Raw genomic sequence first — 27,793 nt, 5'->3', positions numbered from 1 at the left:
GTTTATACCGCCTGATTTCTCCTTATCTACCAAACTATTAATACCTATTCATCTCTTTATTCATATGTCCATTGCTTTGAAACATTTCTGCCTGTCAGGGCTCGTCCGTCGGCCAGTCTGTCTATGGTATAGAAGCATGCATCTATACTATATCAATTATATAAAATTATAATCTACTATTATTGTATACCATACTGATTATCTGCGTCATAACTGTAGTTCATGTAAATGATTTCATCTTAGTGGTATATATTGTGTGCGTATGTGGGAGAGAGATGGTATGCGTTATGCGTATAGTGGGTATTTACGATGCATGACATCATATCATGTGAGTATGTTGCAAAATTTATCATAGCGTTTTGTCCATATATTCGCGTATTGTTTTCTTTTTAAAGAAAAAGAGGGTCTTGAAAAACTACGCTTGAAGTAACACCAACGAGATGAAACCTGGGAAAACCTGAATACATGGGGGGGGGGGGGGGGGGGAACATCAGCAAACATTACCTTTGATGGCAAGGCAATGTTCCAGCCTTTAAAAAAAAAAAAAAAAAAGATAACAAGGGGTCATGTTAACATCATCAACAAAATCTTCTGCTTGCCCCAGCTCGAAGGCTAATGACTTAGACGAGGCACACTGCGTGACTCTGATCTTGACCTCGATTCATGGGTTAGTCAACACACCAAATATTTTGGCAGCCGCGTCCGAAATTGGAGCAGCGCCACAAGTGGTTGCGTGAGACAATATTGTTTGAAAAAAAAAAAGTTTACAAACACTGGAACCGGGGAAACGAGGAATCAACGCGAGCACCGTCCTATAGCGGAAAAGAGATCCACTTAACTACTTTGCTGGGAGGGCGGAACTATCGTGTAAAAGTAGCTGAGGCTTGGTTTCCCGTACATTGTGAAAAACCTCTTAACCTAATGGAAACCTCCCTAACTGGTATGTTGCGCTGCATGCTGCGCGTGCAAAGTCAATAAAAATGAGCCATTCAAGAAATGGGCGCTGTATCACCGTTCATCTCGAGTTGGTAAGCTGACGAGAGATGTTGAAAATGGATATTACAATAATGTGGGTTTTCTTTTCAATCGCATGCAAGGACATTTGTGAGTGTGTGTGTGTGTGTGTGTGTGTTCACATCAGTGAATTGTGAAGAAATGGTCAAAGTTTTCACTTCGAATTACCATTGGCAACTCTTTCATTCATGTTGTTGAACATGGAATTTGCGTGTGTTGGAAAAGATGGGTTTTTAAAACCCATCTTAAGCAGTATTATTGAGTGAGAGACAATCTTTAGAATAATATATGTATCGCAGAAAATGATTATTTTAAGATTAATGTTTTTGTTTAATTTGTAAATCTTCGTTGTGTGTATAATTGTGTACGCGTTTGTAGGTGTCAGAGACTCCAACTCTCCCGTTTTCGACGGGATATCTCCCGCCGAAAACCCATTTTTGCAAAATCTCCCGTTCTCCCGTTTGAGATTTAATTTCTCCCGCCCTGGCTCTTTGTCTCCCGTTGGAAAGGATTTCTTACATATTTCTATCGTATGTTGAAAAAATAAGCCTTATATAGCACCAGAGAGCATCTAGAACCCTGGGAATTTCGCGCTTCGCACACATCAACTTTGAGTCTCCCATTTGCTAGGGGTTTCAGGCGGGAGAATCTCCAGATCGGAAGGTACTTTGGGTTGGAGTCTCTGACGTGTGTCTCTAATTTTGTTGGTATTGTTGCTGTTGGTAATGTCTATGCTAATACGTTGTCCATTTGGTACATGTTGTAGGACTAATTGGCTTCATAATACAAAGGCCCCGCCTTCCTGTAAAGTTCCTAGTGCTTCACAACTTCTGACGGCATCCGTTTGCAGACATGTCAATAAGCTTAAGTAGGCCTATACTTGACAACATGAATCTGAATGTATTTGCTTTTATATGTTGTGTATTTTCTCTGTTTGTTTATATGGTTCTTATGAAGTATTGAATGAATAAATCCACTCCAATCCAAAAGGTAGGCTCAGGAACAACCTTGACGTCAGACCGCAAAATAATCAAATTGACACGATTCGCAGTTTATTTGTAACTGGAAATGAAAGAGAAAACAAACACCTACAACATTTGCATTTATACGATAAAGCATTAACACAAGGGATAGTAAAAAGAAAGGGGTGGCTTTACTTATGCCATTTCACAGTCACGTGAAGAACACGCGTCTCCTTTTTTTTTTTTTTATTCCAACAGAACGCATTTTTCGGGGTGACTCACTGACATTTACTGGGATAGAAATCCGTTGACATTTAGGACAAATTCGCTAAAATTTAATTGCCCAGTTGCTCGCGTTTCATCGACAACACTTGATAACTGGCTACCGACCTAGATCTGTTCTGGCTCAATGGATAACGCGCTCGATCTCGGTTCGAGTCGCATGGCCCTTATAACATCGCGCCATTTTAGGCAACACTCTCAAGAGGAAATCAGCTCCAAAATGTTATCAATTTCCAAAGAAAAAGCAGAAAAACTGTAGAAAAGTGCAAAAAATATCACAATCGGATAAGAAATAAAGAAGTTATGATATATATCGGAAGACACTTCTTGACCAGTCGTTATGAATATTCAAATCAACAAGTTTATGAATTCCTGCTCTCACAATGTCTTATTCATGTCATAAACAGAAATGAGAGGAAAAAAACTCATATTTTACAGTGTTTTAGCTGTATAAATATAACACATGTCTTAAAGGGGATGGCTAGTATCTGATCAGTGGGAATCAGTGGGAATGCTGGGGGATGATTCTTCCAATCCTAGTGGGATTCTAGTACATTATATACCTATTGTTGTGTGAAAATTATTTGCTTCAGAATGATCTCATATTCAAATAATGTGCAGTTAATCCTTAACGATCGCCCCATCACAGTACAAGCATGCTTACCTGGAAACATTAAACTGCACATTACTTGAATATGAGACCATTCTGAAGCAAATAATTTTCACACAACAATAGATATATAATGTATTCTTCAATGAATCCCACAAGGATTGGAACAATCATCGCCCAACATTCCCACTGATTCCCACTGATCAGTTTCTAGCAACCCCCTTTAAGACCACGCCAAATAAAAAAGAAAATGTATACTCTGATATATTATGTTGTTGGAATATTTTTTACATGTTTTAAGTATTAAAAAAAAAGATTCTAAAAAAAAATCCGAATTTCATAAATAACATACATGAACAATTGTGAAGGCATGACATCATCAACTCCCTCATTTGCATATTCATAAAGACTGGTCAAAAGAAAAGATTTCCGAAGAAATGTGACATCCTAAAATGTCATCCGAATTTTGCAATTTTTAGAACGTTCTGTAGGGTTTTTTTTCTCTTTCTTTCTTTTAGAGTTTATACAGTTTTGGGATGGATTTCCTCTTTAATTAGCCCTGATTGTATAGCCTTTCGAAGAGAATGATTCAAAGCATCGGTCCCCTGAATGATTACTGGGAGTGAATCTAATTGCCTCCTTCGTGTCGGCGGAAACTAAATTCAAAATCAAACTAATAGGCTGATTAGGTTGCAAGGTGAAATATGACGTTTTGCGAACCGAAGTGGTTACGACGACATGGCTCTAACAGGTGCACAGGATATGGCGTTTAACACAAACAGAGAGAGAGAGAGAGGAACAAATGATTTCATTAATATAGACTTGACCTCAAGTTATAGGAACTAATTCTTGTGTCTTTTTTGTATTAAATTCATGTTGCCTGTGACAGTTAGGGCCTAGTGTAATACTGAAGTCAATTATATCTCATCGGTAATTATTATATACGTTAAAACCGTATATACTATCTATTCCACCCAGATATTAATGAGGAATTATACCCAAGACATTATTACGGACCCCGGTGTATACAAAATACAATATAGGAAGCAACTCTTATAAGTTTGAGGAGATTCAAACCAGCCGCTCAAAAGATGATAATCGTTTATCGTATAGTTCGTAATCCATGCGTAGTCACGTCTGGACGGATATAGGGCAAGACGTGATGCCATGATAGCACAACAATATAAAGAGATACGCAGAGACCGATTTTTTTTTTTTTTCATGAAAAAGTTAACTCCTCTTGCACTTGTAACTGATATGTGTTTTGGTCTATTTCATTTTCTCTGCCTTCTGAAGGAAAAAGGTCAATTTTTGTGGGATTTTTTTTTCCTTCAGTATCATCCAAGGCAGCAGAATGTCGTGGAGAGTATGAAACTCTCCTTATATTTTTATTGTTTATCGCTTCTCTACAGTGACACCACAGATTGTAGTGAAATCTCCTTATCAAGCGATGATGGCGCGTGGATTTTACCAGAAGACATCTCTAAGACTTATTGAGTAGCCCAAACTTTGTAGAAAGTCAGAACTTTTGAACGCATTGTCCGATTTTCCTCATAAAACTCAATGAATCCACATGATGTATGGCTGCTTGAGGTAAAGTCCCCCTTAGGATTGCTCTTGGCGTGTATCCAACTTCTCAAACCCGCCTCTCAACCAACCAGCAGGAAAGCTATCATGGGCATAGCCAGACACGTGCTAATGGTACAATAAAAATGTGAGGACTACTGTTAAACATTATCGAACTATGACCCACTTTCTTTCGATCTTTCCTCTTCTCATTTCCTCGTCTTCTGTTTGTCATTCTTTCTGCATTGATAACTTCCTCGGCAATGTGATAAAAAAAATGCCGTATAAAAAATAAAATAGCAACAGAAAGTCACAATAGACACACAACACATTCACACAAAACATGCCTTTTTAACATGAGCTCCGACAACTGCCAGCACAAATATCTGCGCGTGGGACTATCGACCTAGGGTGTGCTATGATATCCATAGGGGTGCATCTGCTTGTTAACTGTAGTATAAGTGCTTGGAAAATCGTTTCCCTTCCCTAAATTTTCACAGCGATATTCCTCGGTATTCATCGTAACATTATCCGCTTGGTTTCTTCAACATGAGAGGTAGTTGCATTTATGAATTTATGCACTCCCGCCTCAGTTTCTTATATAGGAGTTCAATTGTCGAACGCTCAGTACCCCCCCCCCCCTCCCAAAAAAAAAAAAAAAAAAAAAAAGAGGAAAATTAATACCTGGAAATCTTTCCGAAGTAAACTAGCAAAACACATAAAATCTGTGTAGACAAGGTACTATAAATCGAAAACGTTATAAAAGCATTTTGATACATATTTATTTGTTCATTATGTATAGTACATGTTAAAGGACCAACACCTAGCATTGGTGCTATCTCTTGGTTCGTTTAGCAACATCATTGTGTACATTATTGCCATCAATTGCATTTTCCATGAAGCTTTTTTTTCTTTTTTGATAAATAGTTTCAGATTACTAAATCAGTCATTCGTTGTGTTTTTGATATGTTTCTTAGATTGTTTACTCTGTTATGTGTGTTATGTATTACTGTTGATATTAACACAAAAGTGTAGTGTTAAGATACCATTAGGTATTCAAATTTTCTCGGACAAATTTTGTTGTTGTTGTTATAAATAAATTAACTCAGACTCAAACTCAGTCGTTGTTCCTTTACCCTTGTACACCAAAGAGTGTAGAAGCACTGTGTTCGATTCTAGTGACACGACATTTGCTTTTACGACATTGCTCCGGTCTTATATTCTTGAAGGACTTACGATTAGGGTGATGGTGGTGATAGGGTTCTAGATCTAGTTTGATGTAAGGATTAGGATTAGGGTTAGGGTTTTATTTGTGGGTAGAATCTATGTATGGCTTAGCGTGCAAATATTTCATGGGAGCAATAATTGTCGCTTGAGCAAACGTCATGAACAGCGCTTCTATATTCCTTGGTATGCACACAGGAATGGGTCCCCTTGAAAATCTTAACACTTAAAGCTGTGCCATGATGGTCGCCTCTTCTCAGATAGCTATGCATTTCCTGTGTTAATGGGAGATTCAAATGAGTCCTGAGTCGTTTGCAGACATAAATAAAGAAGGGGGTAAAACTTAATCTCAACTCCCCCGTGATTGAGCTACGCAAGTATCGCGTGGAGTCTATAGGTGCATGATGCAGGTAACATAAGTTGAATTTTAAGCACCATTTCCATCACTATGTTTGTTACCTCCTCTTCTTGGCCCTTGTTTTCTATCTCTCCGAGTTTCTCCGTCTTCCTCTTCAATTTCCTTCTTTTCTGCTTCTTTTTCTTTCTCTTTTTCTTCTTCTTCTTCTTTCTACTCCTCCTTTTTCCATGTTCTCTCATTTTTTTTATTTTACTCTTTCACTTTTTTTTCCTTTTATCTCCAAATAGAGTGGCTATATTTTGCAATTAAATTGAAAAATTTGTTTTGACACAGGCAGCTTATGTATGACTATGTATCGAGATACAGGCAATTCCGTTCCCCATTAATAAAGCTGCAAAATGTGCCCATCCCCCACCCCCCACCCTCCCCCCCCAAAAAAAAAATAAAAAAAATAAAAATGAATAAACAAATGGGCCCTACAAAACTAAACTTCGATTTCGATCTTGTCTTATGCTCATCACAACGAGCACAGACGATTACTGGAATGCCGAGCGTAAAAGTCATGCTGTATAGGAGAAAGTGTAATGTGGAGCAGAAGATAAAGAGTATAGGACCAGGGAGCTAACGAGCTCCATGATAGGACCTATAACGCACTATCACATTGATGGGAGGTCACCCTGCTGGAAAGAGCACAGTGTCCCACAGTGTGAGAACCACAGTGTGAACATATTGTGAACACAGTGTGAAATCTCTACGTTTTAGCGTTTTGACCAGTGTGAACACAATCTGAGTCGTCAATTCCCAGTGTGAAACAAAGCATTATTATGTGAACATTCTGTGATAACCACACAACAGTTTGAATAATCATCTTCACACTGTTAAAATTCTAGCATTTTCACACAGTCGACTAGATGAACACATTGTGAACACACTGTGGGGCACTGTGTTCTTTCCACTGGAGCAGTTATTGGCATTTCAAAATGTTGCAGTACTCATTATGACTATTGTCAATTATTGGCGTGGTATAAGTTTGTCCAGTCGACAAAAGGCCTTAAACCAGTGATCGCAAAAAGGTATTATCTCTAAACTTCCATAAAAGCAGGAATTTGAAGTATCATTTTTGGCTGAATAAAACAAAATCAATAACAATTAATGACGATAAAACGACGTTAATGATAATAGCAATGGTTGTAATAGATATATAGTCATTATGATCCTTTACAAAAAAAAAAATATAAGAATTATAATAGCATCCGTGACTCTAATGATCACCGATGTCGTCGTCGTCATCATCATCATCATCACCATCATCATTGTAGTGGGTATTAGATTAACGATATTTAAAAAAGAAGAACATCAAGCAACTTTACCGTTTGATCAATCACAGACACAAAGCGGGAACTACAGTTATCTTCCACTTATACAACTGTGATGTGATTATGAAACGAATAAGTTGAGGAAGATCGATACTCACTTTTCTTGATCTGTTCACGGGAGAGAGCAACACAACACCAACAACAAAAGCTTGATATGGTCGGCCTTCATATAACGACACGATATCACTCACAGACCTTACAGCAGGGGGGCAGTTAATTGTTGTTGTATTTCTGTAACAACTTTCCGTGGAAGTCAGCACCCCGTGGGCGACTTCCTTTCAGAGGTGAAATGTATTTTTCTAGAGATCGTTGACCATTGACCCTACGAGAGGAGAGTTTGTTATAGATGTTGACTGCTGCTTGCTCATGGACAAAAATCCTGTAAGTATATACCCTGCATCACCAGTAACGTATAGTGAATGTGTCATTACGTTAAACACATGGCGATTCGCTCCGAAAGGAACGAGGCTCGTTGCGCGCACGGAATCATACTCGTGAAAGTTCTAATGAACGTTGTGTGCACGACAAACTTGAGCATCGGAGTCACTTCCAAAAGTTTAGTCATCATTAAGCTCCTAGTCTCGCTCAAGACGGGTCGGCATTGTTCTGGTATCTCTATAATATAATTATGTAATCTTATTCGTAAAAACTTAAGAGCAAATTTAGAATGAAAATCCGACTTCATTTTACTTTGGTAAAGCATCTTCACATTTGAACGCCGTAGATGTTCGTTATTCCAAAGGTTCGTTATTCCCAAGGTTCGGAACACACGAATTCCCTATACATTAGCTACAGTTTCTTTTGTCCGAAAACAGAATATATAGGGTTAATTAATCTGCATCTTTGTGGCGTTATTCCAAGAGCCTGTTATTCCGAAGGCTCGTTTTTCCTAAATGATATAAGTTTCGTTATTCCAAAAGTTCGTTAATCCGAAAATGAAATTTAAGGGTTTTTGTTCCGAAGGTTCGTTCATCCGAAAATGAAATAAGGTTCGTTAATCCGAAACCTAACAGTATAATCTATGTACAAAGGAATTTACGAATTTAAATTTTCTGATTAACGTATTTTTTTGATAAACAGACTGTAACCACCTCCCCCACCCCCACCCCACCTCCATAAAATAAAGCAAAACAAAAAATAAATAAATAAACAAATAGAATTTTCGCATGAGTCACATGTGTCCGCACACGCAAACTTGGCAAAAACAAAGTGGCGTAAGATTTTTTTGTCCTTGGATTACAGCTCATCCACTGTCGTCATTATGATAACAAATTTGGCTAGGGTGGCAGAGGGAGCATCTAAAAAGAGTCTAGAGCCTCTAAAGGCTCTTCATTAGCTCATTGATCTCGAAGACACATGACACACATGGTACACACTTAAAGAAGAAATCCACTCCCCCACGCCCCGAACCCCATTCCAAGAAAATATAAATGAATAAGTAATTAATTAAACAAACTTTAAAAAGAGAAAAATATTCCGTACACACAATGAAAAAAAAAACCTGACAAAAATCGGATATGTAATAAGGAAGATATGACATTCTAAATCTTTTTTTTTTCGGAAAGCATTTCTTGATCAGTCCTTGATATTCAAATGAGCGAGTTGATGATGTCATACCCTCACAATTGCTTATCATTATATGCAATTTTTTATGCATGAAATTCGGATTTTGATTTTTTTTTTTAAGCTAATACAAGTAAAAGCATTTTCCCATACCGAGATATATCAGAGTTAACATTTGTTCATTATATCATTTTGAGTGGTTTTAAGACAATTTTATATTCATACAGCTGAAATATGAGATTTTCGTCGTTTCTGTACATGAAATGAATAAGAAATTGTGAGAGCACGGCATCGTCAACTTGCTGATATGAATATTCATAAGGACTGGTTAAGAAATATTTATTTAGTTTTACTTATTTTTGTGGTGGATTTCCTCTTTAAAGGCAATAAATTCCAGCTAAATATCAAGATTTTTTTTTGTTTGATTCTTCCATGCTAGAATTTAAAGATGTTGACAATCCTGTATTGGGTATGGTTACATACTCAAAGTTGTGACATAGTTTACAATGGGATGGGGTTATACCTCATCATTTGAAGGGTTGTTTACTGCTAAAAACCTATCAACAACTAGAAATGAAATATAAAGAAGAAAAGGACTTCTTTTTTTTGTAGCTTTTGAAAAGAACCTTTGAATAATATTCTCTGTTACAGACCAATGGAAGACAAAGAAAAACATCAGCAGTGAATTAAAGGCATTATTTACCATTTGAAGATGAAACAAAGACCCAGCTTTAGTGATTCAAAACAGTTCTAAAAAGTGAGTTTTGGATAGAAACAACCAATGTAAAAGATTTAATCAGGATAATTGTTGAATACACAAAAAGTGAGCAATAGCTGTAATAAAATTGCTTCTAGATTAAACCGTCTACTGTTATGGTTTAGTAAGAAAAGTATCTCCATAAGTTTTGGGTTTTATTGCAAAATTTTTATACGGTAGGATGTTTTGTGATACAACTGACCTACACATATGCATCAAATGTGATGATCCAAACATTTTTCAAATCACTGCTCGCTATGATAAACTGTATACCTTTAAAATTGAAGTTCTGTTATTGTGATAGACATTTACTCTTCTGTTTTTGCTTCTTCTTTTTCTTTTTCTTTTTGAAAATATGTGACCCTTAAAAGTGCTATAATATACTTCTTCCACATTCTTAAAAACTCTTTATCTTAATTCTTCTGGTGACACTACTCCCATTTTCACCAAGGACTTGGGTTATGGTGAGGGTGGTTATGGGGTTTTTAAGGTTTAGTTTGATAAGTGGATTAGAATTATGTTTGTGGGTAGAATTTAGGTTTGGCTTAGCGTGCAGATATTTCATGGGAGCAATTGTCGCAGGAGCAAATGTCATGCGCTGGAACCCTTTCTTTTATCGTATTCTATTAACAACGTCGACTTGAAAATGGAGTAAAAGTTTCCTTTAGACTGCAATATTGTGACGTGAGAAAACAAAAAATTACATATGTATGTATATAAATGAAAAATACATAATGATATATAGGGCATAAAAAATAACTCACGTAACACAAAAACTCTGTACGATAAGTTTCGATTTTTGGTGAAGTCGGGTGAGGATCTATATGGCTGTATGGATCATGGTCATCAGTAAATGATATAGGAGGACAAAGCGATTCAGGTTGTTCGAAATTTCCAAATACAACACAAAGAAAGGAGAGCTGCAAGCAGCATCAGGAAAAGAGCGGTGTTAGGTTGAACACCATGGGTGTTAAATCTAACACCTATCAAGTGTCAATAGAGGACCACACCGACAGGTGGTGTAGAAAGTATGTTGAGATGGTGTTGAAAAGTGTTCACCTGGCACTTCGTGGTTTACTTTGACACTGTGTGGCTGGTGATATCTTGACTCGACACTACATGGTGTTGATTTGGTATTGCTTTTGTTGATATCAATGGTATAGTGCCCACCCAGTATCAATAGGAGATCACACCAACTGGTGTTACTGTTGTGTAAATGTGTTCATAGCCTTTTTTCTTCAAAAATCAAGTACTTTATCAGAAAGTTCTTATTCGTCCTGTTGATGTTCAAAATCAAGAAAAATAGTAATAGTTAAAAATAGTTCCTATCTAAAAAGAAGGGGAGAAAAGTTTATATGTTGAAGTGACACCCGGAGGTGTTCATTTAACACCAAAAATGAGCATCGGAATTTCACACCAGCTCGGTGTTTCATATTCAACACCAGACTTTTTTGAGTGTACTGTCATTTTCGATACGGTATGATAATGTCATGTTGTGCCATTTATTATGATTTCTTTCCTTCAGAGGGATAGTATGGTTTTGGTTGTGATTGAGCTTCAGGTTTCCACTTTCTTGTGAGATGATGCGAAACCTTCCGAACGAACACATAATTCTTAGAGGAATTCACAGTTTATTTCATGAAAAATGGTTTCAAAATTGCTGAAAAATCGTAAGAACAAAGAGAGATCCCAGTAAAAGGTTGGACCCACCTTCATAAGTACCTTTTTGTTTTACTTATTTTTGTTATCTCAGTCATTTTAAAATCAGTCTTCATTACATAAACTTTGAATTCCTCTCAAAATTGTATGCTTTTTGATATTTCATATGCTTTGGTTTCTAATTATTTGGCAAAAAAAGAGTAAAATTCTGAATTCCCCATCTCAACCAAAACTATACCATCCCTTTAACTTGGAGTCTGTCTGTATGCCGTTCCAGTCTTCCCACGCAGATGTCACATTATAAATGGGAAGAGACATGTGTTAGCATTTCGCTCGCACATTATTTATGTGTCTGCTATGTTTGGAGTATATATTGTTCCCAAGGTATATCATTTTCTTCCTTGCTTTTTTTAGTTTTCCTGCAAATGCTTGTGGCACTTATGAGCCGCCAGTCGGAAAAATATGATTCATGCCTTGTATGAATTTTACATTTTGGCCGTCTATCACTTGTTGCTTTGGAGCTTGCCGTGGGAGCCAAACGAACCAATGTTAAAGTGCAAAGACAATTCTACCATGGTGGTATAAAGATAGGAATGAAGCAGGTCTTCGAAAAAGATGACGATTAAAATGAAATAACACTGTATTAAGTATAAGAAAAAACAGTACTGGTAAGAGTAATCAGCGTTTTAAAAGGGGCGAGGAGTGACAGCATTTTAAAAATATTGTATTCACCCCTTTTCTTGCTGTATCTAGCACATCTAACTGATGGATTCAGCTGGATAAAAGGGTGAATACAACATTTTAAAAACGCTGTCACTCCTCGCCCCTTTTAAATGTTGATTTATCCTTTTCTTTTTAAGAGTGTGTTATGCGCACGAAAACAAACACACACACTCACATTAACACATACACACAACACACTTACATGCACACATCATATTTTATTAGTCCTATAATAAGTGAAATAAAGAACGATATAAAAAGGAAAATATGGAATTAGACAATATGGTGATGATATCTCTGTTGAATACCTGAGCCTATGAAACAGCTATAGACCCTGAGCTTATCATCTGTGTTGGCTCGTCTGAGTACAAATGCCCTTTTTGGCGTGTATAGGCCTATGCCTTATTGAAATCACTTCTCAGCAGAAAAAAAAAAGAAGCTCCGAGGAGTCAATCTGTGCGTCTCGCGAAGGAATTGAGGGCGATTCAAACACCACTTGTGATGCAATTTACAAAGAAGTGGATCTATTTCGGAGGCTGGTAAGATCCATCATAAGCGATATGTTACCATGGCGACGGAGGACGGTCTCATTTCACTCGCTACCTAGAGTCATAAAGTGCTATACTTTTAGTTCATTTCATATTTCTGCAGTGCAGGGTATTCATACGCAAGCGAAAATGTGTCTTTACATTCCTTTTGAGGCACGTTACAGTTCAAAGAAAAAACAACAACAAGTCCATTTAAAGCATAAATAAACACCCAGAGAATAGGGCACTGTCATCGTTCATTATAGTTGCAGTATCTCATTTTGATATAATGATACACCCATAGTAATAGTAGCAGTATATGGAGGTTTTTACGTGTGGTATTTTAGATTATTTCATGGGATTACCTTCAAGTTTGAGTATACATATTGTTTAAGTCGTATATTGCTGTTTGACGAAAATGGGAAATTCAGTATTGCCACCGTGAATATTGCGAAAAGCATACAAAAGAACTATTAAGAATTATTTGCAATCATTCTTGCTCGAAGTCCTGTATATTGTATTTTTTCTGTTTTGTTTGTTCTTTCTTTTTCTATCTTTTTTTTTAGGCAGGGAGGTGGTTCGTATATATGTGCGTACATTCCACTCTCAAAATCTCTCTTCATGTGAGTATTCGCTCATATGTATCTCTTTTCTGCCGACAATGCCTTCGTGGTTTGCAGTCTGATGTTCGAAATTATCTTCATCGAATTATGTCTGTGGAAACACCGACGATTTATGACACGTTTTTCAAAACCATACGCTGCCAGAAAGCAATATTTTCAACGTCATTGCACAAGCACTTTTTGGTTCGCATGCCTAAGTCTGTGTCCCTCATGCCCCACCCCCCCCCCCCCCCGCAACCTCTTTCCATACCATGTCCAAAGAACTTGTATGATTGTGATGGTCCCATAAGGGTTAATTATCCGTGCATCTGTTTGCGTTGCGCGCTTATGTTCTGCGGAAGGATCTCATAGTACTGTGTGGCGTCTCAGGCAGCTCTGTTTGCACGATGAAGCACTGTTGCTAGTGGCAACGCAATCTCCACCACTTCAACCTCCCACGACACCCTTTGGCATTATTACGTTAAATTCTATTTCTCAGAAGTAATCTTATAGTACAGAATAAGGTCGCTGTCGCGCTGTTTTCCCTGGTGTTTGTGTCGTGTTTCGTCTTTCGGTGAGTAAACGATGAACATGGTTGCGCAAATTGTATTGGCGTGATGCTGGGATGTCAACTCAAACATAAAGATTCGGGAGCGCCGCAATTGGTGAACGGACCGTTCACGATTTCTCGTTACCATGGTGATATTGAACGGATGACCAGCAAGGGGGCATCCTTTTTTAACCACACCGCGCTAAAACGACACATCATTTTCTGGATGTTGGCACAGGATTCTTTGAATGCCAGAGTTTTTACACGTACTCCTAAACATGTCTCCCGGAGATGACATTTGGTGCAAGCAAAATATATTCCATGTACTATTGACGTTTGTGCCAAATATAGGCAAACAAACAAAGAAACAGACAAATTCACAAAAAGCAACCAAAAAAAAAAAAAAATAACACAACAATATAAGCAAAGAACCAAAGCCAAACGCAAACACATTCTTACAACAAGAAATGCACACCCATACACACACACACGCACAAAAGAATCCAGAGATTCACATACATACCAACAAACGTGTACAAAACCAATACATACGACTTTACTGAAACTTGATGTTCAAAATCTGCAGAAATCTTCAGAAATCTGGAATTGTCGTAGGTAAAGGGTTAGGAATTTCAGGAGGGGTAACTTTCCATTCTTCTCCATATCTTTTTATCTACCTGTCTATCAATCTATCTACCTACCTATTATCTGTTATTATAATTGACTCCCCCCCCCCCCCAAAAAAAAAAATACATAAATAAAAAAAAATAAATAAATTAAAAAATAATAATAATAGTAATAATAATAATGACCTTTTTGCATGGGAAGGAAAGCAGAAAAAGAAGGAGAAGTAGAAGTGGTAGTAGTAGTAGTAGTAGTAGGTAAAACAGAGGCATAGGCAAAGAAATGATGGGGCGGATGCGGCTATCAATCAAGGATATAGAGATAGGGCGCATACTGAAGCACATGATGAATGACAAGAAATGGTTAATTTAAACAGATAGAGTCATTTCAATTGATAGAGAGTGACCATAAAAGTGGTGATAATAGTACTAGTAGTAGTAGTAGCAGCAGCAGGCCCAGTAGTAGTAGTAGTAGTAGTAGTCGTAATGGTGAATTGTGACTGTGACACAACTTTGGCAAATGCGGAGAAATCGGATGTTGTTACAAGCTTGTCAAAATCTTTATTTTGTCTGAATTTTTTGAACGACAGTCGTCTCGTCCTCCACACACTCAGACACAGACACGCACACACACACACACACACACACACACACACACACACACACACACACACACACACACACACTAACACACACAGAAATACGTATTATGAGAACCTCGAGATCATTGGAGGATTGTTCCTGCCCCGCCGAGCGGAAACCCCAAAATGGCGCCAACATTCCAAGAATGTTTCCAGCCGTCCCCATGCGAGTGACAAGACGAGTTTGGAAACACAGCGCAACAGGTGAGCTCCCCGCTCTCAGCGCCAACTCCCTGTCTCCCCCTCTGCGCTTATAGGTTACATTTAATTTGAAAAGAGGAGGGCAACAAAAATGAGGTTAAAGAATTTCAACAAAATCGAATTAGAGCGATGTCGTCTGATTGTACGTTACCATAGAAGGCATGTGTCAGGAGCCATTAATTCAAAGATTGAGAATTTATTAATGTCCGAAAAGTGGGCTGTTCTACGATATTGCACACTGCTGAGACAAAGAATATTACAAATGAACTTCTGTGCATTGTAGCTTTATCCTCTTCTATCCATAGCGGCCCGTACGCATCAAGTTGTGACTTGGTATGTAGAGAAAAATATGTGTCTTGTTCTTGTTTTTTTTTTCATAAATCTGCAAGTGCCTATAGGATTATAGGCCGTTGTTATGTCTCAGTTGGCGAGTAGCAGGTTCTATTTGCAAGTATCTTTTTATGTTTGTTTTCTTGGGTTACTTTGTAGGGATGGGATAATAATAATAAGGCCTTATTCATCCAGGGTATCCCCTTCAGTGTTTCCACTGTTCTACCAGAGGGCCCTACTAATATTATTGCCCTAGCATTGCCAGGCGCTTCGAGTACCCATTTATACACCTGACATACGGACACGGTGTGTAAAAACATCTTGTCCTTGGATATAAGCACTGGGAGGGATTCGAACTCGGGTCTTCCCCTGGGGAATCGGGAGTCGTATCGACTACGCCACACCGCCCCCACACATGGGGAGAGGGTCCCTGAACACTAAAGCCCTTGTGACTGATGCATTATCAAGTGCATTCAACATCACTGAGACGACAAACGGAAGTTAACTTTTAGCATCGCAGCTGAAATCTTGAAGAGTGCATTGAAAGAGCTTTCAGGAGCGATTACCACCTTTGGGGTATCCATTGCGTCAAGTCCTCTACCCACGTCATTCTTTGACCGCAAGAAGTTTTGATGTAGTATATTCTCTCTCTCTCTCTCTCTCTCTCTCTCTCTCTCTCTCTCTCTATCTATCTCTCTGAGTATTACGTCACATATTGCGGACCCATCTCAAACTAAGAGCCAGATAACGTTGATGGCGTACCAGGACCATTACTGCCCAAGGAAAATTACCCCCAGCTGGATAATGGTTTAAGTGATAGGGTTAGAGTAAAGATCATGGTAATCAAATTTTGTTTGGGGTCAGGATTAGGTTCAAGATTAAGATTAGAGGTAGAGTTAGGGGAAGGATCTGGGGTAATTATTCCAGAACCGTTCATGGTGTTGTCTACCCCCACCCCCCCCCCCCCCCCCTTCAGACCAGAGAGAAGATATACGACGATACGTCATATAATTATTATATAAACGAAGCTTTGAGCATTGTTTCGATATACGACGTATATCTTTGTCTTAAGGCCGTGTCACACCTTTCCGGGCAAGCCTTGCGTGTGACTTGCGAAGAACAATTTTTACTACCCGGAGGTCCCCGCAAATGACCCGCACATGATAGTACCTAGCAGGTATCTCTTCCGTAGTCGCCCGGAGGTGCGCATGCAAATCTTTATACCCGCATCCATGTTTAGGCCCTGTCACACCTTTCCTGGCAAGCTACGCGGACTTGTTGCGTGTGGGGATTTTCCAGCATACCGGACAATTTCTGAGGGCGGACAAGGATTTGGGCGAGTCGGTGCATGTGTCTTACTTGCTGGACGCGTGAAGGAATTCCTCTGAAGGAATGTCATTATCTTGGCCACATACGGGGACTGCGAAGTACCTGCGTGGGAGTTGCCTGCGAGGTGCTGCCGCTAAGGGCCTTCTACTGGCGTTCTGCTTGGACCTCATTGACCAGGGACGCTAACCTGGAAGCATTAAACTGCACATTACTTGAATATGAGACCATTCTGAAGCAAATCATTTTCACACAACAATAGATATACAATGAACTCTTGAATGAATCCCATAAGGATTGGAACAATCATCTCCCAGCATTTCCACTGATTCCCACTGATCAGTTACTAGCCTTCCCCTTTAAAATGCACGCGAAAGTCCTTGTTTACACTATACGCATTGAACGCCAGTGGCATTTCGCGAAAATTTCATGCCACGAAAAAGGCTGCCGGCTCCAATTCGCGAAAAATTCATGCCGCGAATATATCATGTTTTACAGTAACCATATACGTTGCATGGATGTACTCGTACGATAATTCGGTGTGAATAATGGCCTCATATCAGCACGTCGTATGTCGATACGATGTATAGTTATACGTCGTATATCAATACGACGTGAGACTTGATGTGTCTGAAGGTGATCTTAGTCGTTCTTGGTTTGATCATCTTTTCAATGTACGACGTAGGCCTATATTCATACGGCGTATATTTGTGTCTGAATGCCCTCACATCTAGACGTCGTACGAGTAGGCGGGGCTTTTTCGCAGACTACCGAATGAATTCGGCGCAATGTACACATGGCTAGGCCCGGCTAAAGTTTGTACAACTGAGGGACTTATACATATTCATGAGCGTCTTATGACACAGGACAATGCGCGAGGTCGTATGCTGCCATACGATAACATCGTATATCGGAACGATGTGTCTGAATGGTCTGATATTAATTCGTCGCATTGTGCATTAATACCTACATCGACTTTGCCAATATATCGAAGCTGAGATTTTCTCTAGACTTGTAATTGAATCTACTAGAACGCACTTTGATTTCAATAGTTGAAGGTTCATTCTAATATAAAGAACATTTATATCAGCATTTATATCATATCAGATGAATTATCTTGGAGGAAATTCCAATATGATCGCTCGTTGTTAGAGCAGATTATTGTCAAGGCAATCCTTAAAACCATGAACGACCTTTACAACATGAAGGACTGGTTGCAAGTTTTGTTGTTGTTCATTATTATCATGACATTGTGACCACGGTCACTTGCGGTGACACAATCCTCCTGTATTTTTTCTACAGTTCATAGTACGCTTGTCCTCTAATAACTTTGCAATATCAAACTATACAAATTCAAATATGATTGACTGATTCACTCTTCTACTCGCTTCACGTTGAAGAATGGACGAGGTTCCGTGACGTCAAATGAACCGTTGCTTGAGGGGCAAAAACAAAATATCATGTCTGTATTAAGTGCATACAGCTCCAGCGCGCGGTAGGCGTACCGTATACCCACCGAGTCGATGTGCGATGTAACGCTTACGCGTATTGCCCACGCGTATTGCCCCCTCCCCACACGCACTTTTCGCTCCTCAGCAAGGCTTGATGACGTCATTGGAACCTCGTTTATACCATTTGTATACCATGACATCAATCACTAATAGAGTGCTGTTACCATGTCGGTATATTGTATCTAATTCATTCAGAATACATGGTAATTCAACAAACTTCACTCACCTTTCACAACAAACATGCACTCTACTCGTGCGACCTCAAGTTAAGGCGCAGAAAACCGCAGCGTGTTCAGAGATGATGTATGTAATCATACTATTATCGTACAAACATAAATATTCCACACTTGTTGGTCTGATGACGTCTATTGATAATCATATCGGCATTAAAGTACATCCAACAAGTTCCAACCCCCCCCCCCCCCATAGTTCACATCATCTGACGCCAGATTGTGCGCAGTACATGTAGTAATTTTAACAATGTCAATTTCAATATTATTTACTTGTTGTATTTGTGTACATTTGATCTTGCATTTTAGTGTTTCTTTTTAACACAACGTCATATTACATATATCTCTGCTGTACTCTTTGGTTGGCTCATCAAACCGTGCAAAAATTTATTAATTGCAGTATGATAATAATGAAACGACCAGCCTTGCATTGGGAGATAGGGTAAGGTAGGGTACAAATGTATACCACGCGCTGATGACATAGCGCGATTCCGACACATCTACAGCCGAATAACCACTTTCACGCTTTACTGTACGAAATATGAAAAGAAGACGAAAAAAAAAAATGTAGAAGAAAATCAATTGAACACTGGCTGTATCGAATGTCCTGATTTTCGGAAACATTTTCTTGACTTCATAACAGCAAGTTTAGGAGAAATGTAACTGGAAATGAAAAAGGGCGTTTCGGGCAAAACAGGTGATAAGAACCCGAGAAGAAACTGTCGGTTGGTGGCCTTATCTGCACCACATCGCTCTACCCAGGTCAGGCCCCGTGAGAGAGCCATCAGATTGCCTTTATGATATTCTATCCGTTTTGAACCGCGTAATCGTCGTACGTGTCGACACATACCTCCTAATTGCTTCATTATATCTCTATGTTTCTAAACTCAAACCGTCTTCTTGATAGTGTTCATAATTCATTGAACCCGCTATTCCACTGATATTTGTTTGTAATAATGTGAATAGATTGGGGTTCTCTCTTTTTTTTTCTAAGGTATTTTCGTCATTTATCTTCACACTCTCCAGGTGCCCCGTATGATTTGCGAATGAAGATTACAGTGGTTGAAATCGTATACAAGGAAGATGAACAATCAGAAAAAATTGCGCAAGGCAAGGCGCCAAATCAGATTTCGCGCCCGTTCTCTTTTGACTCTTCGACAGGGTTATGCAAGGGAACATTATTGTGGACGCTATTATAGTTGCTAGGATCATGTGGCCGCCGTGTTGTTGAATACGTTGTGGTGGCGTGAAATCAGCTCACGTATTCGCGTCTCAGCGCCAGAGTCCCCCGACACGTTTTCACTGCAGGCCATGTGTCTCGCGCAGGCCAGGACATCGTCCCCCTCGAGAAATCCGGGCGTAAAATTGAGCGTTTGCCATTACACAATATTATGGCAGACTGTGATTACATTTGGTCACGTGACTTGTTTCTCAAGTAATCCTATTTTTTATTGTTTTTATTATTAGAATGCACCACTACTGGAAAATCACTATTTCATAAGTAATCCCCTCAAAAAATGAGCAGAAATTTGCAAGCTGTAAAGAGAATAAGGAGCGAAAAATATAAACACGAAATAATAATCATAATCACTTCGTCAGATTACACAAGAACAAAGCAATAAGGAAAGTCAAACAATCAACAACTTCCCCACTATATCAACGCCTTCTTCTCCAACAGAAATGATATGCAAAACTTTACAAAACGCTGGTTCTGAATACGTTAAACTTTATTTTGCCTACAGACACAATGTAAAATGAAAATCCTACCCTTAACCCACTACTACGAGGTCGACGCATAAGTGGAACATTTTGGTTGGGAAATAAGTTTCAAAGCACAGCCGCACTTGAGTTTGCAAACTGGATCACCCTTTCTGTGGAGTATGTGGAACCTTTCACAATCTCTTTATTACCTCGATTGCGAAAGTGTCTGGTCTGCTTTAATAAACTTTAAATAAAAAAACACACATTATCGTTTGCAGCTTTTTTAACAATGGTACCTCCGACCTGATTGTGGCTGTATTGTTGCTGGTTATATTTTCCCCTCATTTTGAAGGCCTGACGACAATTAGCTCCGTAAAACAGGACGGTAAATTAACGCCGCACCTAGGTCGGGGTTTATTTTGTTACATCACTCGATCCAGGGGCCGCTATTGAGTTCTATAAGACCTCGCCGGCCAGGCAAGCTCTTTTCACCCATGGGCGAGAAATGGATCAAATTACTTTTGTTTTGCTTTTCTGTTCATCTTTTCTTTCCTTATAACCGACATTGGTGCATCGGTTATCATATTTCATTCCGTGTACTCGAGTTAGACTTGGAAAACCAAGTGGAAAAGAAAAATAAAAACCACAAAAAATAAACAAAAAACATACAGTGCATAAACACTCGGCACTTTCTGGCTTTTACATATTCACCTCAACGAGGTGATTTGATTCTCGTCGAGTACGAAATGATGGATGGGGGAATTTTGCCCTGAGAAATAAATTATTTAGCCTTACATTTCCTACTCAGACGACCCACTTACGCAGACCTTGTCGATAGTCACACTTGGGATAAGGATGGATAGAAAGATGGATAGTGAAAGGTAGAAAGACGTATTGATAGGCATACATACATAATATAGAAAGGTAAATGAATGGATAGATATACATTAACGGAACTACATACATTGATAATTGTATTGACATACAGACATATATATACGCAGAATATACTGTAGATTGGTAGACAGACAAATGGACAAGCAGAAAGAATGATAGATAAATGATAGATGGAATAGATGAAAAGGAAGGAGAAAGATCTATCGCACGAGAAAAAAAAAAGGCTGTAGACAGACGGACAGACAGACAGGCAGTAATAAAGGACTTGGCGTTTAGGCCTATACTATCGCAGTGAACTAATGTTTTTCGTCAATTTTTTACTACCTGCTTTCACACCAAACATGCAAATTTTGTTTTCGCCTATATGTGATGCCATACTGAAAGAGCATGGCTTACGGCAAGGCGTACATTGTAGGCTAAATCATATTCACGCTACATATCGGTTTTCGATAATTATCATTACACATTATATCTTCGTGACAGAAGCTGACCATATCGCGCGGTATGTTTCCCCTCAGTTTGTTGTCTTCCTTGTTGCACGCAAGAAACAGAATAAGCTTTACAACATTATGGCGGGTCTTTTCAATGGGGGAGGGGGGCATTGACAAATGTTGCCTTGCGTTAGTCTTAAATACAAGAGACAAGTGAATATATAATAACTGACTCAAAATAATTATTCCGATATCCCCTTTAGATAAGTTGCATAATGGGACATTCTCCCTGGTTTGTTTTATACGTCCGTCACAATGAATTCTCAATATCGATGATAGAAAGCCGTCAAGGTCGAAATCATCATCCATTTCGTAGTTCAAATTTGTAAAATATGCCATAGTCGATGGAATGGTGCGTTGACGAAAAATATCATGACAGTGATATATGCGATGGCAGCACTAATACATCACGATGCCGATTAATCCGCTTCAGCTCGATATATTATGCGATCATTCAAAGGGACGTGGAGACAATTGTGATGTCGATGAGATTACTTTATGAAGAAAAACATGCATAGGGAAAGAGGAAGAGGGGAAAATGTTATCAAGAAAACGTAGGAAAATGGGAAGAGAAGGAATAGACTGCCATGGGCGTTGGTAGAAGAGGAGAGGATAACCGGGAGGATGGGAGGATCAAGAAGGAAGAAAGTGGGAATGGTGGATGAAGAGGTAGAAGAGAAGATGACGAGGGAGAGGAGAAGGAATGGAGAGGATGGAGGAAGGGAAGAAAAGAAGATTGTGACGAGGAGGAAATTAAAGGGACATTGGAAGCGAAGTTTAGGGGAAGGTGGAGGAAGAGAAAGAAGAGAAAACAGAGGAGAATAGGAGGAGGAGGAGGAGGAATAGACAAATTCCTTTGTTCTCTGTGCGGATCGCATGACGTTTCATCAAAAAGACGTTGGTTGACTCGCACAAATTGAGTTGAGTTTTAAAATCCTTTTAACGCAGGTGATAACGAGAAACGTAGGAGGCATGATGGCATTCATCGTCAATATCATTCGCTGGGTAGCTTACGATTGCATGTATATCTAAATTTAGCACGATAAACTTGTGGTTGGTCCCCTTGTAAGAGCTCAGGGAGGAAATTTGTTGGTTGGTGGTTTTAAATTTTTCAACCGATGACAAACATTTTGAAGTGAAAGCGATTGGCCATGCTGTGCGAGTACCTTTACTGTCGTGCTACCGTCGGCCGAATGAAGGAAATCAAGTAAATCAAGAGAAAGAAAACAAAATCAGAGTTGGAATACATTGTAACATTGCCTTGGATACGACAACATGAATAACATGAAACAAAGGAGTTCTGTTCTCCTCGAATCACCTCTGAGTTTCTTTTCTTTTCTTTTCTTTCTTCCTCCGCCCCCTCTCTACCCCCCCCCCCCCCCCCCCATCCAGTGCGAAATAAGATGAACGAAGATATGGCACAAATGAGGATGCGACTTACCCCGTAATGTGTGATGATTATCCCTTTCGGGGGTCCAGCCGGCAAACTCCGGGTAATTGGCGAGGATAAAAACCCCCGATGAAGAGCGATAGGAGCGCAGTGCCCACTATTGCTACCACATCACCCACGCACCGTATCGCCAACTCCAAGTAACGCCAAGCGTCAACGCGGACGACAGCATCGCGCTGCGGCGGAACGATGCTCCGATCGAAATGATGAAGGGTGGGGTGGGTGGGGGATATGGGGAGAACTTCTGCGTGTCTGTACGCGGGAGACGAGCGGATCTCCAACATGTCCAACAAGGGGGTAACGCCCCCTGTGTTGGGTGCAGATCGCAGATGCTGGATAGTGCGCGGAATGTGCGACACCACCCCTCCCCCTTCTTCTGTTCTCTCCCTTCACGTCCTCTGTTCCTGTCTGCTCTCTCCTTTCTCTCTTCATCTTTCTCCTTCTATTTCACTCCTCTTCCACAATCTCAGCGTCATTTGTCCTCTCATTTTACTCTCCTAAATCTTCGTGGCTGACTTTCGCTTAACATACTATCATCAAGGGTGAATAGAATACAATTGTTTGCTACGACGTCATAGCATCATTGGGGTTTGATGTTGAGCAACAAATCATCTTTTCTCTCTGAAATGTTACTCACAAGTAAATTGTATCATACATTAGTGCATTAAACTTCACTAGATAGCATCAGCGCTACTTTCAAAATCGGAAACACATACCATTCACTCCAAACGAACTTTAGAATCTAAAAACAAAAACAAAAACAAAAATAAAACAAAGACAACACGTGCGAAGCACTACCACGACGCCGAAATATCAAATCAAAACGAAGCGAAACTACACAAGGTATATTTTATAGTGCGATTTGTTTTAAAAAGAATATAATTTAAAAAATCATACTCTTCCAAAGCAGCATCCATGGCGACGAATTTAATTACCTCACCTCATTTACAGCTGCTCTTCGCAGAAATTGGGAAGTTGTTCCCGGGTTTCACTAAATTATTCTTAACATCTCGAACATCGGCCCCTCCTTGAACCTCAATATTGTCATGGTGCGTTTGTTCTTATGCTACGACGTGTTTGGAAGCAGATTTTTCAAAGATGGAAGAAAAACAATGAATTTAGGGGGGGGGGGGAATGATTGTTTTATGATTGGAAAACTGATACCGCGTACGAGTCCAAACGACAAATTATGGCGGTTTCGGCAAAATTTTCAAGGCTCCAACCCGAAACCCGAGCCTTTCAGATGACTGAAATTTGATGAGATTATAGCGCCCTCAGCGTTTCGTTCCCTGGATGTAGAAATGATAGTTGACTGGTTAAGAGAGAACAAAATGTAACAGCCGGAAGAAAAAAAAAAAGCGTCAGTAAAATTGGGCAAAACAAAGCGAATCTTAGCACGGCACAATTTCATCTGTATTCATGACACGGAGATATTATTTTGTTGCTGTCATTCATGCAAATGAGATTAGTTCTTCCCAAAATGAAATAACTAAAGTTAGTAGGCTACATAACTGTATAATCCTGCCCCCTCAAAAACTCACCAGTCACAATAATCGTTACTGTGAAGAGATTTAAAGGAGTGGAAACGATGCACATATCTTTCCATATTATGTGATATGGGAAGTATTTGCCAAGACATGTTTAGAAGAAAAAAAAAACTTTGGTGCTGAAATAATCACCGCATTTTGATTTGCCTAGTATTACTTTAAATAATCATCAATATTCCTGTATGTTTAAAATCTGGTGAACCTTTGAATTTCGTGGGTTTTTTCTTTCCTTGTAGTCATGTCAGGTTTTTACTCAGACTTTATCATTATTATGGCTGGCCTCTCATTACGTCATCTGTTCAAGCTCATTTGAAGATGGAGGGGTATATTCCTCCATAAAGGACCACAGTGCGGCAGTATACAAAAGGCAACAATGATAACATAAAAGTACATTGATGTTGTTGTGTTAAAAAAGAAGAAAGAAATGGGATTCTAATTACATTGACTAATAACTAGGCCCTGTATATATTTCTGTGCATGCATAAGAACTTGAAGTTCCTCTTTGTGTAAGTACTTTGGTGCGGACTTTACCCTTTTCCCTTTCTACACTGAAGGTGACTGTTTTGTAAACAAATGAATGAATTAATCAATCAATCAATTGATAATTTCATCATTATACATAAATATGTCAAATTATAACTGTAATTGACTGATGAATGAATCGATAGGTAGATGAGTTGGATTCACTATTTCATGAATCAGCACATGGATACACCATATAATTATGAATTAAATGGAAACAGTGTACTCAGAATTAAAGAACCATCTAGGCCTGCCCTTATAGTGTCTACCTATATCCATGTTATATCTTCTCTCTTGTTTGTGTCTTTAATTCCGCATTGTCTCTCTCTCGCTCCCCCCCCCCCCCCCCATGTCCCCATCTCTTTTCTTCTTCGTTCTCCTCCTCCTCCTCCTCCCGATACCCTTGTTCGTTCTCCTCGTTGGTCTCTAAACCCCGAATACTCCACCGTGTCGGGTTTCTGCGCGATAGTAACTCTTGAAAAACATTGAGTGATCCCCGTAAGAGTCCAGAAGTGGCTACTGGAGAGAATAACCTTGGGGGGTCTGGGTCAGCATCAATCTCTGCCCCTCATCAAATATGATAACTGGCCCAAGAGTGTTTTTCCACAAAGCTTACCCAACCATCCCTTTCCTCATCGGTAGTACACGGGCAGTGGCAGTGGCGCATTTGGCGATAGAAGCTACTGTGCCCATCATTACTATCTAGCGTATCAGGGCAATAACCCCCCCCCCCCCCCCCCTCCCCCGCCCCCAACGATATGATACGAAAGGATGCGTTAATCCAGAACAATGGCTTGGATCTCTGTTTTGATTTTGATAGAAAAGAAAGGCTTAAGAAGCAACAAACTTTAACTCATTCTAACACAAGGTCAAACTGATTTAGTCTTTCATCCACTTCATATAGGAATCTTGGTATAATAATATAATCATTGAGTATAAAGGACATAGCACTAAATTGTCTACAACGTCGTTCTGCTCAAGGCGCTGCTCTCACCGCGGTCACTGCGTAACCCATCCGCATTTACAGGGCTGTAAATAAAATGGAATGTCCCAGACCCCTTCACAAATTCGTACCAAAGATACCAAAATAAATGAAGAAAAAAATTGATCAAAAATCAATAATGCAGTTTGGCAAAAAACTGAATAGTTGCAGATATTGAGTATGAATTCCTCTACAAGCTGCATTTTGGTTGGAAGATGAAAGCTTTTCTGGTGGAATTTGAAGGGACTATATTTCATTGGGTGCATGTACAGAAAATAGGTGATTTTTTGAGTGAAAAGAACTCGTAGTCTGGCTTTGCGGACTCTTGGACAGAGATTGAGCTGAAGAACCCGCCTTGGAAATTTGATGGATATAAGGATATATCTCACTTATCCAGTTTAGTGAAGATATAACACCTCATTTCTCCCAGCTATTTTACAGAATTTTTTGAATTTTGAATTTTAAAACACGTCCCGGTGGGAAATTATTTACCCGTGTGAGCCCTACAGTGCTCACTCATGGAACCCCTGTAGAGCGCCCCCGCCGACCTAAACCTTAAACTACTCATCCTCAGATCGGCCGTGTCACATCTTTCCGGGCAAGCCTTGCGGGCGACTTGCGAAGAACATGTTTCACTACCCGGAGGTCCCCGCAAATGACCCGCACATGACAGTACCTAGCACGTATCGCACCCGTAGTCGCCCGGAGGTGCGCACAAAAATCATTTTTACCCGCAACCATGTTTAGGTCCTGTCACACCTTTTCGGGCAAGCTACGCGGGCTTCTTGAGTGTGGGATTTTCCAGCATACCGGACAATTTCTGAGGGCGGACAAGGATTTGGGCGAGCTTTGCATGTGTCTTACTTGGTGTACGCGTTCTACTTAAGTTCTACTTACGGGTATTCTGTGTGACCTGCGTGCCAGGCGCGTGGGGGCTGACAACTCAGTAATGGAATTCCTCTGAAGGAATGGCAGAAGTCCCACAGAATGTCATTATCTTTGCCGCATACGGGGCCTGCGAAGTACCTGCGTGGGTGTTGCCTGCGAGGCGCTGCCGCTAAGGGCCTCCTACTGGCGTTCTGCGTGGACCTCTGTGGGGAATCCCCGCGACTCACCCGGGGGGGGGGGGGGGGGGGGGGGGATGGTCATGCTCAAAACTTGGCTGCGGGTAAATCGGACTTGCGTGCGCACCTCCGGGCAACTACGGGCGAGATACGCGCTGGGTACTGTCAGGTGCGGACCAACTGCGGAGAGCTCCGGGTAGCAAATGTGTTTCCCCGCAAGTCAACCCGCAAAACTTCCCCAGATACGGTATGACAAGGCCTTGAGCATGCTCAAAACTTGTTCAGAGTGTGTCGCGGGGGTTCGCCCGCAGAGGTACATGCGTAACACCAGTAGAAGACCCTTACCGGCAGCACCTCGCCGGCAACTCCAACGCAGGTACTTCGCAGTACCCGTAAGTCACTCGTAACAGAAAACGGATCGGTTTTAAAGCTCTCACGCAGGTCACACGGACTACACGCAAGTAGAAGGTAAGTAGCACGCGTCTAGCTGGTAAAACAAAAGTG

The 27,793-nt window shown here is 39.9% G+C and overlaps 1 protein-coding gene across 1 annotated transcript in view; it reads right to left on the bottom strand.

Moving 5' to 3' along the window:
- LOC139727021 (neprilysin-1-like) overlaps positions 1 to 23,218 on the bottom strand; it is an 87,108-nt gene extending 63,890 nt beyond the window's left edge. Inside the window, exon 1 of the mRNA XM_071638002.1 lies at positions 23,166 to 23,218. The gene's annotated coding sequence lies outside the window, so the exon portion shown is untranslated. The remainder of the gene's footprint in view (positions 1 to 23,165) is intronic.
- Between the last annotated feature and the right edge of the window lie 4,575 nt (positions 23,219 to 27,793).

The sequence above is a fragment of the Diadema antillarum genome, unplaced genomic scaffold, assembly GCF_040938485.1.
Source record: "Diadema antillarum isolate AM-2024a unplaced genomic scaffold, OU_Dant_1.0 seq00000112_RagTag, whole genome shotgun sequence".
Classification (NCBI taxonomy): Eukaryota; Metazoa; Echinodermata; class Echinoidea; order Diadematoida; family Diadematidae; genus Diadema; species Diadema antillarum.
This window is presented reverse-complemented; position numbering and strand designations above follow the sequence as displayed.